At 35.1% G+C, this 18136-nt stretch overlaps 1 protein-coding gene across 4 annotated transcripts in view; it reads right to left on the minus strand.

Annotated features, from left to right (window-relative positions):
* Positions 1–18136, minus strand: part of LOC106667944 — an 88819-nt gene that overhangs the window by 17845 nt on the left and 52838 nt on the right. The gene's annotated exons all lie outside the window — the stretch shown is intronic.

The following is an 18136-nucleotide window of genomic DNA, read 5'->3' on the forward strand; positions in this document are numbered from 1 at the left end:
TCCCCCCCCCCTGGCACAGAGAGCAGGAACTCCTAAACGCCCACCACATTTCTGATAATTGGCCCAGAAGTGGGTCCGTGAGGTAAAAACGTCCCGGCGAGGGGGAACGGATAATCGTCTGTACATACACTCGGAACAGCATAAGGCAAATGTTTGAAAATAAATATCAAACAGCGTATTGTAGAAAATGGGTAGATTTTTGATCGGTGGCGTGTCTTAAAAATGGCGGTTTGGTCGAAATTCATCACTGAGTTTAAATTTGAATCATTTTCGGTCGAATAAATAACGAGGCTAGGCGGACCGGTGTTAAGAATCATCTTCATAGTAAAAGATGTGAGGCCAGGAAGACAGAAACAACATTTCTTTTCTTTTCGAGCTTTCGGCAGAATATATCGCCTTCATCAGGACTTCGAAAAAAAAATCGTTATACTATATGAATAGGTACATGTGGGTAACGGATAGCCGGTAGAACCCGGATTTTTTGGGTTCTACCGGCTATCCGTTATCCACACATGTACATGTTCATATAGTATAACGAGTTTTTTTTTTCGAAGTCCTGATGAAGGCGATATATTCTGCCGAAAGCTCTAAAATAAAATAAATGTTGTTTCTGTCTTCCTGGCCTCATCCCCAATCTACCTTTTGGAAAGAAAAAAATATATTTAAGTTATAATAGCAATATGGTGTACAAAATAACTGTGAACTCCAAGTTACGAGGTTTTTAATTTTTCTTGGGATGTATTTCTTAATTTTATATTCTTTTTGTGCTAATTAAAATATTGCTATCTATAAAAAAACACAAATAAATACAGCATGATATGTTTTTTTTACACACTGAAGTTAATTAAAAACACCATTGCTGGAAACTTTCTTGCAAAGCGATACTTTCGAAAGGCAAAGCTAATTTTAAAATGAATCAAAATTAGAATTTTTTTTCTAAAATATGCCAGAATGAAAGATTTGATGAAAGCCAAGCAAAACCAAGAGAATAGGTCTGAAATTAAATTTGAAAAGCGCATTCTTAAAATACGACTCGTAAGATATCAGCATTTATGCTTCATATAATAATAGATTTTTTTTTACAAAAACTGATTTTAACATAAAACCACGGAAGACTTGTAAATCCTATCAAAATCTTCTGACAGCTTGCTTTAAAAATATATATAACCACGACAATCAGCATAAAATGGAGTTCAAAAATACTTTCTTTTACATTTTTAAATATTGAAGTTTGTTTATACTGCCTCTCGTGCATACTGAGTTTTTCTTTGTTTAACTTAAACCAGAGCAAATTGCGAAATTCTAAATTCTTATTGAGTAGTATTTATACAAACTAGTAGGATTTATAATTATAAATATTTTTCTCTAGCATGATGCAAATTTTAATTCAAACTTTGCACAAACATGCCTAACAATCGAAAGTAAAATCATACAGCGTGAATAGGTCAGCACTAGGCTGACCTCCACATTACCTTGATCTTACAAATGTTAAAGTTGGATTATGTCTATTTTTTATAAACGATGGTTCTACTCACGGATTTGTTGTTTACAACAATCCGGATTTCAAGCAATAAACGCTCATCATCAGTTGAAGGAGTTACGTCCCTCGACATGAATTGTAAGAGCGAACTCGCCGATTCACCGCCAACGCGATTTTCCAATGAGAAGCTGATTTTTTAAGGCCGCTCAATTTTGAAATGCGAAAAACGTGAATACAACCCAACTAAATATTATCCTAATAAATACTGTAAGAAAATAATTTGTGATTAATTTGTACGCCAATTATTATTTAGGTACAAGTTTAAAATAGGAGGTAAATAAAATTATACTATTCATTTTTCTCCAGTTTGATTTTACATTTTTTTTTAATTTAAAATTTATCAAACCAATCTAGACTCCCTTAAATTTATCCTTCTTTGGGCGCACAAGTTTATATCCCTGTTTAATTGACCTTTTGACCTTAGTTTGTGACCTGTCTACAACAATGAGGCAATTAGAGAATCCATAGTCTGATTAGAGGCCAATTCAGACCCCCTTCGAGCCAATATGGTGGACAGCTAAAGCTCAAAAACTCCCTGAAAATAATTGGATTGCAAGTTTGTAAGTATAATTCGATTCGTTAATTTACAACATTTGTTCAGATACCATGCTATTTCTGGAACATCTTATATTAAAAAAATGACGGACCAACCCAGCGAGGAGAAGCAAATGTTCGGTTACGGCCAAATATACAGGTTCACCAACCCGCAGACTACAAGGGAAAATCTCAATACGAATTAATTTGTAATGGAAAATAAGAGAGAGAAAAAACAAAAGGAGTTTGAAGCAAATAATTGTATAATGCACAATAATGTAGCCAAAATTGATCCAAAAGAAGGTGGGCTTTTAATATTTTGAGTGAAGTTTTAGCTGCTTTTCTGCCATATTCGTGCTATAATATTTATTTCCGTTTTTATAAATTATAATATTTTAATTAGCAACAAAAATGATACAAAAAGAAATGTGGAAACATCTCAGGTGGTTGACTATTTACTGGAGTTCATACGACCTTTGTAAGCCTTGTCTGATATTTATATATCTTTAAAAAATGAAAATTCATTTAAAAAATTGACGTGCCAACCCAGCGAGGATAAGCAAAAAGATCAGTAACGACCAAACTACAGGTTCACCAACCCGCAGACCACAGGAGAAAATCTCAATAGTAATTAATTTGCAATGAAAAATAAAAAGGAAAAAACACAAATAAATGGGATTTGAAGTAAATAACGCAAATAACAAACAGCACTGTTCAAGATGAAGTTTAAAAGAAATTAAAAAGCCCGTTTAATGTAATGCGCTTCCTGTGATACAAAAGGGCTTAACGTCCCACTTCAAGTTGTGGTTCGTGGAGGGGGGCAAACCACGTTACCTTTCCCAACCGAATCTCAAATAAAATTCAAAGGCAATGCCAGATTCGAACCCAAAACCGTGAGCGTGGCAATACGAGACGGGCGCCTAATAACTCGGCCACCGCGGCCCCCAAAAAGCTCATAACAGAATTTGTTCAGATATGCAATTTCTGTAGGAACTGGAATTATGGGACCACTTCAAATCAAAGCCCACTTTACTTTAACGAAAGTGATAATAAATTACGTAATTATCTGTTTACTGTAGAAACCGTATGCATGCTATGTTGTTACAAAAGAGTCAGGTCTATGGGATCATGTCTTTTTCCTTAAGAAAGAAAAAAGAGGCTTATAGGGCTGGCACCAAAATTTTAAAGAATCTTCCGAAGCTTATCTTTCTTATTATGAATTTCGCGCATCATGGTTGAAAAACTGTTTCGTTTTCTCCCATCTACTGGCCTGTTTTACACTACAACCCGTACAGATTAAGTGTTTCTCACATCCCTCGATATTTAATGTATTGTTTACGTATCATCGAATTCTCCGACAAGATTTCACGTTGTAAATTTTTAATTATTCATAAAATTTGACTCTTGACAAGAGAAGGTTATTAATATGTAAATTGAATATTGTTTCCATAGCAAACAGAATGCAAACGATTTTATGTAGCCTTTATTATATCTTATTTAATTTTTTACCATAAATAAATTTTTTGAAAAACACCATAACACTAACATGAGAACTGTTACAAGAATGCAGTTTAATTAAAACATCTCTCTCTCTCTCGCTCTCTCTCTCTCTCTCTCTCTCTCTCTCTCTCTCTCTCGCTCTTTCTCTCTTTCTTACTCTTTTTTCCATTTATCTCACTTTCTCTCTCCCACTCACGCTTTTTTCTTTCTCTCTCATTGTAATTACCTTTCTCTATCTCATTCTCTCTCGTGCTCTCTCTGTCACTTTTTCTTTTTCTCTCTCCTTCTCTCACTCTGTCGTTCTTTCTCTCTATCTCTTACTATTTTTCTCTCTTAATCTCTATTGCTCCTTTTTGTCTATCTTTCTCTCTATTTCTTATCCTTTCTCACTTATTCTTTCTTTCGCTCACTCACACACCTACTCTCTCTTATTCTCTCCCACTTATTCTCACTCTCTCTCTTTCATTCATGTGAGCTTTAACAGATGCATGTAGCTTACTGCAGAAAATATGTAGATTACGTAAAATCGGTATAACCAACTTACACTTTCTAACATACCAGGTATCATTCGTAATTTTCCGAAGGAACCTGTTCTGCAACGTTGGTGTTTTGGTGAGTTTAGTGTTAGACGCTGGTCCTCACATCGCCTTTTCCTTATTATCTTTTGACTTTAAACATTATTATTATTATTTAGTAAGTCGAGTAACTTGTGAGGAGTAGTTGGCGTTGTAACAATAGACGAAACCTGATACGAAAGTGATATCCTTGAGGGATTTACCCGCTATCGACTACTACTTGATCATCGCAGGCGATTTTTTATTAGTAATTTTTATTATAATTTCTGTGCCATTGTCTTAATCTTTCGATCTCCAGATCATTAGTCGATCCTGTCAGCGTAGTCTTGTATGTCAGCTGTTTCATGAGGGCTGTGTTGCAAATTGAAACAATAACTTCTTAGAAGTTAGGATAGATGTATTTGATATAAAGAAGGCAGCACTCTTATTCAAGTATTAAGGCCATGGAGTTTCAGCAGTGATGGTTTAGAGTTAAACTTTGTTCCGTCTTTTACTGTCTAAACAATAATGAATGCTCAATAAAGTTGTAAAAATATATTTGAACAATATACTACTATTTTCTTCGGCTTCGTTTCGGGTTTAACCATTAATTGGTATTGTCGTCCTAAGTACAAGCTTATTTCCACTTGGATCCACCCATGATATCCTTCGCCCTCTTAAGACAGACCATTCAAAATAAAACTCACAACAACTTCGATTGGATGGATTTTTGTATATTTCATTTACTGTTTATTTGGAGGTCGTGTGACGTAGGTTTTAGAAAAATATTTTCTTTATCGTGCCAACGTTTCGATCTTTATTGAGATCATCTTCAGTGCTCAAAGTGTTTCTTTTCCGTGCAGATGTGTCATTCTTGTCTGTCGTTTTGAGAGTGCCCGCTTTATTTACTGTTCAATTTCAATCGATACCTATTCTCGCTTCTCTTCTGTCACAATTAATGGTGATTTCTTTGTGGCACAGTATTGAATTATTTCAAAATAATTTTTTTAAACTCAAATTTCACATTGCTTCATTTTTTCTAAAATGGGGAGAATTTTATTAGTTTATGTTACATTTTGATCTGTATAAAATAAAGAGTCTTTATCGTTCCAACGTTTCGATCTTTATTGAGATCATCTTCAGCGCTCAAAGTGTTTCTTTTCCGTGTAGATGTGTCATTCTTGTCTGTCATTTTGAGAGTGCCCGCTTTATTTACTGTTCAATTTCTAAATGTTTTATCGAGACCTATTCTCGCTTCTCTTTTGTCACAATTAATGGTGATTTCTTTGTGGTACAGTATTGAATTATTTCAAAATAATTTTTTTAAACTCAAATTTCACATTGCTTCATTTTTTGTAAAATGGTGAGAATCTTATTAGTTTGTTACATTTTGGTCTGTATAAAATAAAGGGTCTTTATCGTTCCAACGTTTCGATCTTTATTGAGATCATCTTCAGCGCTCAAAGTGTCTCTTTTCCGTGTAGATGTGTCATTCTTGTCTGTCGTTTTGAGAGTGCCCGCTTTATTTACTGTTCAATTTCTAAATGTTTTATCGAGACCTATTTTTTTTGTCCCAATTAATGATGATTTCTTTGTGGTACAGTATTGAATTATTTCATAATAATTTTTTAAACTCAAAACTGACATTGGTTCATTTTTTGTAAAATGAGGAGAATTTTATTAGTTTATGTTATATTTTGGTCTGCCTATTGTTGCTGGCTTGAACTTACATGGTTGGAAACGACCAAACTTCAGGTTCCATCCGGTTCACCACCCGTTGACCCATGAACAAACCTCAAAATTTACTCCGCGTATTTTTCAGTTTTAAGCACATATTTTGTAATGTAATTGTGCTTTTCTAATACTTTAAAATCCTAAATTTGTTTATTGAACTGCGTAGTTTTATTTTAACCGTGGATTTTTCGGGACCACTGCGTTTGGGCAAAGTGACCCAAAACTGAATGCGTTGGGGGGAAAAAAGACAGTGCTTTTGGAAAAAAAATAAATGAAGAACCAATACATTTGGGGAAAGTAATGTAAAGTAATAAACCGGAATCCTGTACTTATAATCCTTTTGTCCAAAAATAGAACAAGCGTAGGTGGGTACTGTTATTACTATCCGTTGACCTAACTCTTATGGGTGAAATAAATTACTCGTTAGTGAAAATTAGCCGTCTTCATCACGGAGCATGGTGAGCATCTCGACGTCGTTCAAGTTGGAAGCGGCTACTCACTGTTGAGAAGAAAATCATAACGCCTAAGAATCATAACCCCATCAAAGGAATTTCCGCATATTGCATGTACTTCGTCCTTGGTTTATTATGCATTTCCTTATTCACGTTGGTAATCTTAAATGTTGATCCAGTCTGAATTTCTTTTAGCACGTCTACGACGATATCAATGTATGGATCTGGTGAATACGGAAAATCACCTCATCCTCGAAATATGTTGTGGGGTAGGTAATAGGCAAATGAAGTCCCCTGTGTAGGTCCCCTCATACATTAAGCTGGTAAAGGCGTTGTTAAGTTTTTCCGGTGAGAGAAAAGGCAAGGCAAAAACCCCATTACCCACAATCCAAAGTCACTTCGATAATCTAGTGCCTCTGTAAAGTTTTGTCCCTGTTATTCCGAATATAAGATACGATAAGTTTTTGTTTATTTACCCTAACATATTGCGCTCATGTACACAAACGCATTGCCTCCACAGACCCTCTCGCTTTCACTTTTCCCCAAAAGCATTACGCCCGATTTTTCATTTCAGCTGATTTTTTCTAGCTTTCTTACGCACCAACAACAAGCTCAATTTTACATTTAAATTTTCTTAATCAGACAAAAACGTTAGTTACTTTCAGACTTTTCCGGTCTTAGACAAGAGAATTTGACTTGAAGATCATACTCTCCAAATGGAAAATTCTCCAGGCAGGCACTATTTTCTAAGCGACAATGTAAGATAATACCGTGACTGTAGACTGCAGTTTTCATTGTCAGGACTGGAAAGTATCTTTTTACGAGGGTAACACTGGATTAACGTATGACATTCCATTGTGGCTTGTAGTTAGGGTTCTTTTTCTGCCACTTTTTCTCGTTCAGATTTAATTAATTTTCCGGCATTTTACTTTTCATCGCTGAGTGAGGAGGTTGATTGTTTTTAAGTATTTTTCTCATTTTTTTATATATTCAGCATGAATTTACGTCTAATTGTTTCTGACCCTTCGTACCTAAACACACTTCATAGAGAACTTCACATGCCATTTTTTTTTTCAACCATCCAAATATATTACAGACGTTTTGACAGTAAATTACAAATCACACCACAGAAATATGATTATTCCATTTCTCACAATTATCACGTAGGCGACTGAAAAGAATATGGCTAAGAGACCTTTTGAATGATTAATTACCAATCCCAGGAGGCTGCCAAAGGGTATTATTTCTATAACGCCCGTAATGTTAAAACCAAAAATTGAAATCTGATCTGCTTGTTGTATATAATACATATACAGTAGTAGATGAAAATAAATTAACTAAAAAAATTAAGAATTTTTCCCAGGTATTTTCTTTTTAATATTCACGACAGCTGGAACATCTGTTTAAAAAACAAAAATGAGGATTCAGCTGAATTCAAAACAAAAATTAAAAATATTGACTGTTGTAATTCACACCGTTTTATTTATCAATTGTATTTGGTTCAACAAAAAATACTTTATTAATTTATCAATTCTTTTTTCTGGATTTCTTCAGTTTCAATTTCGTTAAAATATATTTGCTTGGTCCATCTTTACTCGTGGGTTTCGATGTCAGTCTAATGAATTCTTGCGCAACGTGAAACAGCTCAAAATTTAGACGGCTCTAAAGATTCGTGCTTGTTTTTTTATCGGGTTGTCCGGAAAATAATGCTGGTTTTCACGTTTTGTTTCAATTATCCCTCTATATAATAAACTGTTTTCGTTTGCTGGATTATATTTTTGTATCAATGTCAATACTTTTAATCCTCTTCCAGGCAAAAATGTTTGTTTACCTCAGTATCAGTTCGTTACTTGGGAATAATTCAGTCTTTAGTGAGATGGCAATCCGTAATTTTCGCGCAATTTCGTTTTACGAGGTTAAACTTCGGTCTTTACGGAGGGGCGAAACATTAATGAAGTCTGGGGCGATGGCAGTGTGAGTGAGAACCCCGTTCAGAGATGGTTTAAAAATTTCGAGAGCGAGACTTCGGCTTGAAGACGAAGGTCGCGGAAGAATTTTTTCCCTTGATGACGACGTTCTGCGAGTTTTGATCGAAGAAAATCCAAGTTCAACAAACCTTTGTGACATAAACTGCCACAAGTGCTGGGTCTGGAAAGTCCGGATACCGATTTATGTCGTGCTTTAGTTAGAGGTGATATACCCATCCCATAAACTAAGCCACCCTGAATTCAAGGGCTTTTTTGAGAAATACACAGGGAAAACCATTCCCCATGAAACTATCCCTCAGGAAATGTCACTTGGAATGAAACACCATAAAATCAGAGACTTCATCGAAAATGGACCGATCTGGGTCTCGATGGATAAGACTACGGATTTTTTAAATTTAATTTTTTTAACGCGTTTTTCTTTTTTAATATTAGCCATGTGATGTTCCTCTCCCCACTGTTTCTCTTTTCAATTCATGTGCTTTAATTTGAGGTTTCCTTATTTTTTCTCATGGTGGTTTTCGCATATTTTCAATTTTAAATTGCATTTTTTACCAAATATATTTACATCTGTCTGTTTTCATTGCATATAAATCACAACCCTAGTTATGAGGTTCTGCTTCAACCCTCCCTATTCCCATACCCCTACCGATTACCATTTTTTCAGACGAAAAATCCCATTTCCCAATTTTACAACATAAAAATTTTATTGATCAAAAGTTGTTAGAAAAACCGTTTACAGAATCTGTCAATAATCACTCAAAATTCTATTCGGAGAGTATAGAGAATTGCCATCTCGTTGGGAGAAGTGTATTACGCTCGATGGAGGGTGGGTATTTGAATTAGTAAAAATAGTTTGAGGGGCGTCGGTGGCCGCAACGGTTTAGGCGTTGACACGGCGCTCATTACTGTAAAGTAAAGGTCCTGGGTTCGAATCCAGCGGTCCTGCATTTGAACCCGACATACTTACAAATGGGCTTTTTTTCAAAAACACCGGCACCCCGAGGGTTGATATAACCTCTGCTGTTGCGTACCCTCATAAAAAAAAGTTTGAAATCATTTATTTAATTGTTTTTATTTTAATTATTGCCTAATCTTGCACTATTTTCTGGAACCCAATAGTTTGTGTCAAATTTATTATTGGGTTAATTAATGATTGAGTAAATAATTATAAAATCAAATAATTATAAAATAAATAAAAATAAAATAATTAATGGTGTATTATCCTCACATTCGTTCCGTGCAAAACCAGGGTGGTTGTTTAAAATTTTTTCTTAATTAATTTTCCGTTTAATTGAGCTAGTCAGGTGGCAAGTCAGATGAGTTTTTAATAGGAAATCAAACTCGAATAGGCATTGCATCGAGATCCGATTGACATGTCTAGCTCAGATCCCACTTCAACCGGTCCCATTTCATTTTATCACCATCATCATCGCTATGATTAAATCATAATAATCGCACTTTTATATCGGCTTCACCGATTTCACGCTCGATTTATGTTCTAAAAAATATTGATGCCATAAATATTTTACGGACCATTTTTGCCTTTATGATCGAGAAAAGCAATTCAAATGTGGTATAAAGGTTCAACGTTATAAAAGTGAAATTGGTTTGTGTCTATTCTTAATAAAAAAATTACTAGTATAATAAATGAAAAATCATGAATAAATCATGAATTCCGTAATACTATTATTTACTACAACTATTTAACATTTTGCACCTCCCGATGTTGAAAATATTGTATTCTACTACCCAGACACCCTTGATGGCTTCAATAGCTTTAATGGGCTTTGTTTATAGCTTTATATTTGAATTATGTATTCAGCGATTTATCTGTAAAATTATTCAAATAGTAATAAATTATTCAGCGTGTCTACTAAAATTCGCCGCATTGATAAAATATTTTACGATTGTCCAGGTTTTGAAAATTTACAAAGTGGAGCGTAAATTACTTTAAAAAATTAGTTATTTTGATTATATTATAAAAAGTTACTTTTATTTGAAATATTTGAAATCTACTAAAATACGCCTTAAAAAATATTTGAATGTTGCAGCCAAATTATCTTTTATAATTTCTACATGAGAAACTCAGTTGAATTTTAATTAATTTAAAGATTTTATCAATTTAATCGTTTATTATTTTTCTTTGTCCGCCAATATTCGCTTGTTTGTCACACGCAGAACTAGACCATTGGGAGGTAAATTATTGAACGAATTCAAGACTCAAGTCTTTAAGGGATATCTTCAACCTGCAGCCATTTGAAGTTTCGTTCTGTTACTGATTCTCTGCTTTTATAGGAAACCTAAGTCTATATCCTAAAATGCTAACCTCTCGGTTAGACCTCAGGCTGTGGACTACAGAATAACCGCAGGGCTCGGCACCTGGCTCGTGGCCTTCTTCTTACCACACTTAAGGAAATGGCCGGGATTCAATTCGCACGGGAACTTAGGAATATTGAAAGATTGGGAAACAGTTCTCTTTACCGATGTTGGCCGAATTGGTTGTTGTGCGAGGAAGATCTCTAACTTCACAGAGGTTACTTACAAGACAATCGTAGAACATGTAGTGCCATTTTTCCCGCCACCACATCGGTGAGAGATTCTTTTTTGCTAACGCGGGATAATGCTTCATAGAACACATGTAGATGCATACCGGAATGAGGTTGGAATTGAGTGCTTGGTGAAGCCTGCTCGAAGTCTAGGTTTGAACCCGATCGAGCACATGTGGGACCAACTCAAGCAATGAGTACGACGTCGAAACCCAAGTCCTAACACACTGAGGGGGCCGCGGTAGACGAGTGGTTAAGGCGTTAGACTCTTGGCTAGTAGATCCCGCGGTCGTGGATTCGATCCCCACCGTCGCCTCTGGACTTTTCTGACGCCTAAGGGGACCGGTGGCCGCAATTTAAAGAAATTGACACGGCACTCATCAATGGAAGAAGCGGGATGAGATCTTAGCGACACTGAATTTGGTCCTAACCCCTATTCAAAAATGCGTATCTTCGAAGGAAGAACACCGGCACACCGGGGGCTCAAATTCACACATGTGTTACGAGCCCCCAAAAAACTGGAGCCAGGGATAAAGTACAATAAGTTGTACAGCTGCAGTGCTCAGGAGGGAACTCTTCCAGTTCCTGGTATCCATTGTAAAAAAAAAAAGAAAAAAAAAAGGATTTTACCAGAAATCTTTTGCAAGGAATGCAAAGACGTTTGACGGACGTGATTCGTGCTTGGTTTTAAAGGGGATAAAAAGTTTTTTAAAATATTTTTTGTAACATTTTTATTTGTTGACTGAAAAATGAATAATATATATAGCGCCATATTGACCCCCTTGGATTATTTTCTTTAGGGGGCATTGAAGAATCGACTGTATGCCAATCCATATCCAGTACAGATTGTCCAAGAATTGCAAGAATTGGAATAACGATTGTTGTGGCTTGCAGAGAAATCCACCCAGAAATAATAGAAAAGACCGCAAATGAAGAATACCTGAAACGTACAGAGCTCTGCGCACCAAACGCAGGGATTGTATTTGAGCATTTATTATAAACATACATTTTAATAAATGGTCAAATCTGCAACTAGGAAAGTTGATACACCCTGTATATATATATATATGTTATCTGTAGACCAGTATGTATCCATATAGAAAAAGGCTTTCGAAAACATATCTGTGACTGTGATAACAGCGATAATATGTTTAGATGTATGAAGTGAAACACGTGGTTTTTCCATCAAGAATGAATGTATTTATTAGCGTGTCGGTTGAGTGCATGGGTGGGTTTGTGGGATTCGGGATTGTATTTGTGGTGGGATAAAGAATACATCAAATCAGACTAGTTTTTAGGGTAATTGTGTTTAGAGTAAAAGCGGGGAGGCACGGGCGTAATATTATTTTAATTATTATATTGAATGTTTATAATGTATGTGTGGATTTGTTTGTGGCGTTATATACTGTACCCCACGGATCCACCAACCTAGTAGTTTATATATATATATGTGTGTATATATATATATATATATACNGGAACTATAAAACGAGAATCAAATTCCATTTTAAAATTAAGGTTTATAGATTTGAGATAGGTTTGTTATAGGATAAAAGGATTCTTTAAATTAAAAATAATAATTAATAAAATATATTGTCATTTTATAAAATAAATTGTAATTAAAGATTCAAATTTAACAAACATTTGGTGTCGTATTTACTTTGATTTAAATGAAATATAAATGGTGCCTGATCGATAAATGAAATAATTGTAGTCAGGTCCGATCGTAAAAAACCTCTGGGACCTTGTTTTCGGTTTTCTGAATTCAGGGTTGGGCCCAACAAAAAAGAAGAAGAGACTCGCTGTATCACATATATCCTTTTTTTTGTAAAAAGAGTTCTTTTTTAAAAAATTAATATAAGCTTGAAAGCAACCCCATGATCTCTACATTACTCTCTGACGATTCCTATCCTAAATTAACTTGCTAATGCGAAACTTAACTCATTTTAGCCTTTTCAGGCCGAATTTCTATACGTCGACCTAAATCGTAGCCCCCAATGCCCAAAGCACCGCCTTGAAAGGGCAGAATTAATGTAGTTATATTTAAATGCTTCATTTAACTTTTTAGTAATTCAAAAGGGTCCAGTTCTGAGGTGATTTTTTCACGTTGACGTTTTCGAAATAAACGGGGAGGGCCATCTCGTTGTTACAAATAGCAAACCCCTCTCACGCCTCTTCCGACGGGTATAACTCAAAAATAGTCGATCCTATCAGAATTTTCCTTTCAGTAAAAGAGGCATCAAATAAGCTCTAGAATCGAATTTTACACTAAAAATATGGAATTCTTATTTAAAATAACAAAGTTAGTGTCGTTTTCCAGCTAGATGAGAAAGTTATGTTAAATCTGTTACCACCACTAGATTCCTAGCCAATATTAACTTGGGGGTTGTATAGGAATATTTTTTGCTAAAGTTAATCGTTTCCGAATAAATGGGCGGATTATAGAAGTTGATACACCCTGTATATAAATAAATATGTATATATATGTTCTCTGTGGACCGGTATGTATCAACAACGTATCGATATGTATTAACCGTTATAAATAACATGCCATCGAATATCTTTCAAGGATAAAGTAATTAATGTAAGTATTTATCCGGTAATATTGGATTAACTCCATTCATCCTCTAATCGTAGCACCTGTTGCAGATAATAACCGATTTTTTCATGAGCCAATAAAGCTGAGATTAAACGACAGCAATACGGCGTATTGTGGAATTTTCAATCTTTCGGGAAATTAATTTCATCGCTCCGTCATGGTCTCCATTTCTGATTAAATAAAAAGTCGCCCTGTCATGAACGGGGGAAGCTAATTAGTATTGAATCGTTTAATTATCTATAAAAAATGAACCGAAGAAATTAAAAAAACCTCTTGTGTGAACGTCGATTTAATGCTTTTTTAGTCATAATGATCCGACGATTACAGCTTTTTTGAATTTTTTTTAATGTAATCGTCATGTTAAATTGTAAGCGCTTTCTGATCTACTAACACAGCTATTTATAATTAATACTACTCGAGTAAAATGTGTTTCCAGTCGATTATCAATTAGATATTTGATAAATAATAATGTAAAATTTTATGTCTGCACATTTTTTTAAACATTTAATATTGCCGATCACTTTGGTAGAACACTTACAGCGAGTACCTCAAAAATCTCAGTCTCGTCTTTGTTTTGCGAGAGCAAATGCAATTTTCCTTTTTCCCTCGACTCGCTAGCGTGAATTCGCATACCGTTAAGATTCATGAATAACAAATAGGAAAAAAAGATTCTTGCGCGGCTCAATTCTTTTGTCGAATCAACGTATTCTTTGCCGGCACGATTATGGTACCTTGACGTAAATTGTGGTATCAGTTGAACTGTAAATCGACGAATTTTTCATGAAAACCCAGTGTAATTAAAAAAACTGTACAAATTTCAAAATTAACAAATAAAACCGGTATAAACAAATTGTTATTATCGCGTGATATGAGGGTGAAACGCTCTAAGAATTTAACACTTCTAAAGTTTATAAGTACTCAATTAATTATACACAATTTTTTTCGAAATGAAAAATTTGTGTCACAGGCGGGATTCGAACACACGACTTTCGGCTCAATACGCCGCTGCTCTACCACTTGAGCTACCGTGACTTCGATCGCCTATGCCACAAACTTCTCATTTCGACTCCCCGATTTTATTTTAATTGTAAGCAAATTGCGGCTTCATATAGAAACACTTTTTATTCACAAGTAGGATTCTAGATTAATACTAAATTGTTTAATTATTTTATCAGCTTCTATTTTAATATATAAATACTCAATTAATTACACACAATTTTTTTCGAAATAAAAAATTTGTGTCACAGGCGGGATTTTCATTTCGAACAAAATTGTGTATAATTAATTGAGTATTTATATATTTAAATAGAAGCTGATAAAATAATTAAAAAATTTAGTACTTCTAAAGTTTGTTAATATACAAGAAATTATAGTTGCTCTACTCCCTGTTTATATCCCTGATCGTTCATCTTCTAATATAGCCTTTTACAGTCAAAGCAGCAGTTTTGTTTTCGTTTCAGCTATTCGTAAAAAGCTTCACAACAATATGTCCTAGGATTAGTAAGTTAATCGTGGATTATTCTTCGTAATCAGCACTTGGAATGCCATCGATTGGCAGGTTGGTTCTTTGTCTTAAATTGTACTCAAATCAAGCAGCGTTGCGACTTTGTTCAAACAAATAATGTATAACAGAACGGATAAGCTTTCGGTTATAATAGCAAAATAACTTGCTTTAACAAATGTACTTTAGAATTTAACACGTTTAAAATTTGTAGATATGCATAGAATCTGGATCTCGCCACTCCCTGCTTATAACCCTGGCATCAATTCTTTTGACGGGGATTTGTCAGAGACAAATTACAAAAGCAAAGCCTGATCGATTGTAGCGGAGAAACATGACAAATGATAAAAAATTGAAATTTAGAAACGTATCAATCGTTTAGTGGAACTTTGAAAGTGTTTCGAATTTGCACTTGAATACAGATTTATGAAGTAAATCTGAACTTTTCAAAATATTCCACTTTTGGGGGATAAAAATCAAAGAAATAAAAAATCAGGGTAGCGCCTATCCATGCTTTCATCCCTAAAGTTGGTCCTCCTTTCTACGACCTTTTATACTCAATCGATCAAATTTCTACCTTGAGTTCTATTTTCTATAAAATTCAGTTCATCCAGAATTTATAGATTCTGTAGCTCTTCAATTACGTCTTTTTGTTTCAAAGGCGATTGTCCGGAGTTTCCAGACTTTTTTCATCCTCTTCTCATTCCACGATTGTTCCAAAGATATTTCGATTTGTCAATTTGGGATGGGATGAAAAAAAGACCAAGACTTCCAGGCTCAAAGTTGCTTAATATGATTGCTGATATGTCAGGATTGTAGCTAAAAATAAGCGATTGGATGCGAAACATCCAAAATACAATAAATAATGCCTCAGAAGACTCGGTCTTTTTTTAACTATAACAATTCTAAGATTAGAATTTTACAGCACAGGTGTGGTCATCTTCACGAAAATTTAACTTGTAACCGGGTAATTAAGTCGTGGCCCGGAGTTGGTGTGGGTGTCGTTGGCTCGGACGCTTTGAACTTTGGCCGGAACTGGAGCGGGCGGAGAGGAAGCCACATCAGCACGGTCAGGATTCCACGAGTCGTCCTACGAGCGTGTTCGAAGATTTTTCATCTTCCTGACTATCGTTTCCTTTCTCGTCATCGGATACCGTCACGTGTCTGTCTCGGAGAAGATAAAGAGTGAGTGCTCACTTCAGACATTTTATTGTATGTTAAAGGCCTAAATGTTATGTATATAGTTTTAGTTTAGTTAGGATAAGTATCTTAATTTCATTTCGTTATGTGTAAATATATTTAGTTAACCATCACACTTTTATTTCTTTGTGTTTTCTTTAATTTCTTTACTTAACAAATAGTCAGGTCCATTGCGAACCCTCCCGTCTCACGCGGAGCTATCTCCTGGCCACCAACATTTGTTCCCCCCCTCCCTTGATAGTTAAAAGACTATCTGACGCCCATGCAAAATTTTCTTTTGGTTTGGACAAACCTGACCGGGGGTTACAAACTTTTCTTTAACTGTCATTACCCCTATCTTTCCCGAATGCCGAAAGCGTCGTGCTTTTCGATTATGTAAGTTAACGACTCGTCTGGAAATTTAGGGCCCTCGGTTTGCCTGCTAATTGAATTCATCGAGACTAAACAGAGTTGACAAACTAGCCTACGTGCCTGTAAAATCGGTTAGAATAGACCCACCGCCGACCTGTTGCTTCTCGTTTCCTCGGAGCAATTTAACTTCGGCCCGAAACGCTTGCTTTTCCTTCCTAACTAAGACGTAGAAAATTCCAGTACAGCAGAACGTATCGAAGTTTAAATGCAAAGTCTGAATCCAAGTAGCTTTGAACAACAAGGCAATACCACTACATTAGAATAAAGATTGGTTCAGAGGGAGTGATTGCTCACATTTGGTCACGATACTTTGGTTAGAAGGTCATTTAAATTTTTCACTGAGTGCAGTCAATTAATTTTCATGTAAAACTTGGTATAGAGAATTTTTTGACTCCCTTGTGGCTTAGGATGTTATACTGCAGTGTTGTCTGCTATCCTACTTTGTTTTAAAAAAGAGACAGATGATTTAATTAAAAAATGGAAAAATCAAGCAGTTTCATTGGACGTAGAAGGAATTTTTAGTACAACATATAAACCGATGTACAGAAGAGTAGTAAACCTAGGCAACTTTAACTATAATTAATTAAGGTTTTTAGTTGAGATAAAAAAGTCAATGGCACGAGCGGGATTCGAACCCACGACCTTCCTTTTTGAATTTTCCCTCATTTTTCAAATGTCGTGTAATCGGATTGGATTCTCGACGACAAATGAAATGGTCACGGAGAATGCCATTGTCATTTCATGAGATGAAAAATAAGCGTCACGAGCGGGATTCGAACCCACGACCTTCGGCTCAATACGCCGCTGCTCTAACCACATGAGCTATCGTGACTTCGATCACCTCGGACACCAACTTCCCATCTCAACCTACAACCGTTCGAATTTTACCTCTTTTTACCATTTTTCAAATGTGTAATCAAGATTTGATTCTCAGCGAGTTATGAAATGGCCAGGGAAGCTATTAATGAAGTAATAACTTTTTTAATTATTAAATTAATCTATATTTGTTTAGTGGCCATAATTGACGTTATTAATTATTCCAATTAATTATTCTTTTCACCTAAGGTTTTTGGTTGAGATGAAAAATTAGTGTCACGAGCGGGATTCGAACAAGAAATGGCTAGAGCAGCGGTGTATTGAGCCGAAATTCGAGGGTTCGAATCCCGCTCGTGACGCTAATTTTTCAACTCAACCACAAAACTTAGATGAAAAGAATAATTAATTAGAATAATTAATATAGCCAATTATGGCCAATAAACAAATATGGATTAATTTATAATAATAAGACAATTTCAAAGTAAAGGGTAATTGCTCAAAGAAGAAAGCCTTTTTTTATTTTAATGACTATGTTTATAATATAAAGACAAATTTAACATGTTATATTTGCAGCCTTGGCTAACCAGAGAGTATGAAACATATCTTTTTACATTACCTAATTTAGCCAGTAAGTATGTTTTTCTGTTTTCCATACATTCGTTCATCCTACGCCTTCTATATATACGTAAGCCCTGTAAAAACACAGAATTTTCTATTCTGTTTTGCTCCGCCCGGAGTTTCCATGTATATAAATAATGATA

The sequence above is a fragment of the Cimex lectularius genome, unplaced genomic scaffold (assembly GCF_000648675.2).
Source record: "Cimex lectularius strain Harlan isolate CLEC.00 unplaced genomic scaffold, Clec_2.1 scaffold120, whole genome shotgun sequence".
Taxonomy (NCBI): Eukaryota; Metazoa; Arthropoda; class Insecta; order Hemiptera; family Cimicidae; genus Cimex; species Cimex lectularius.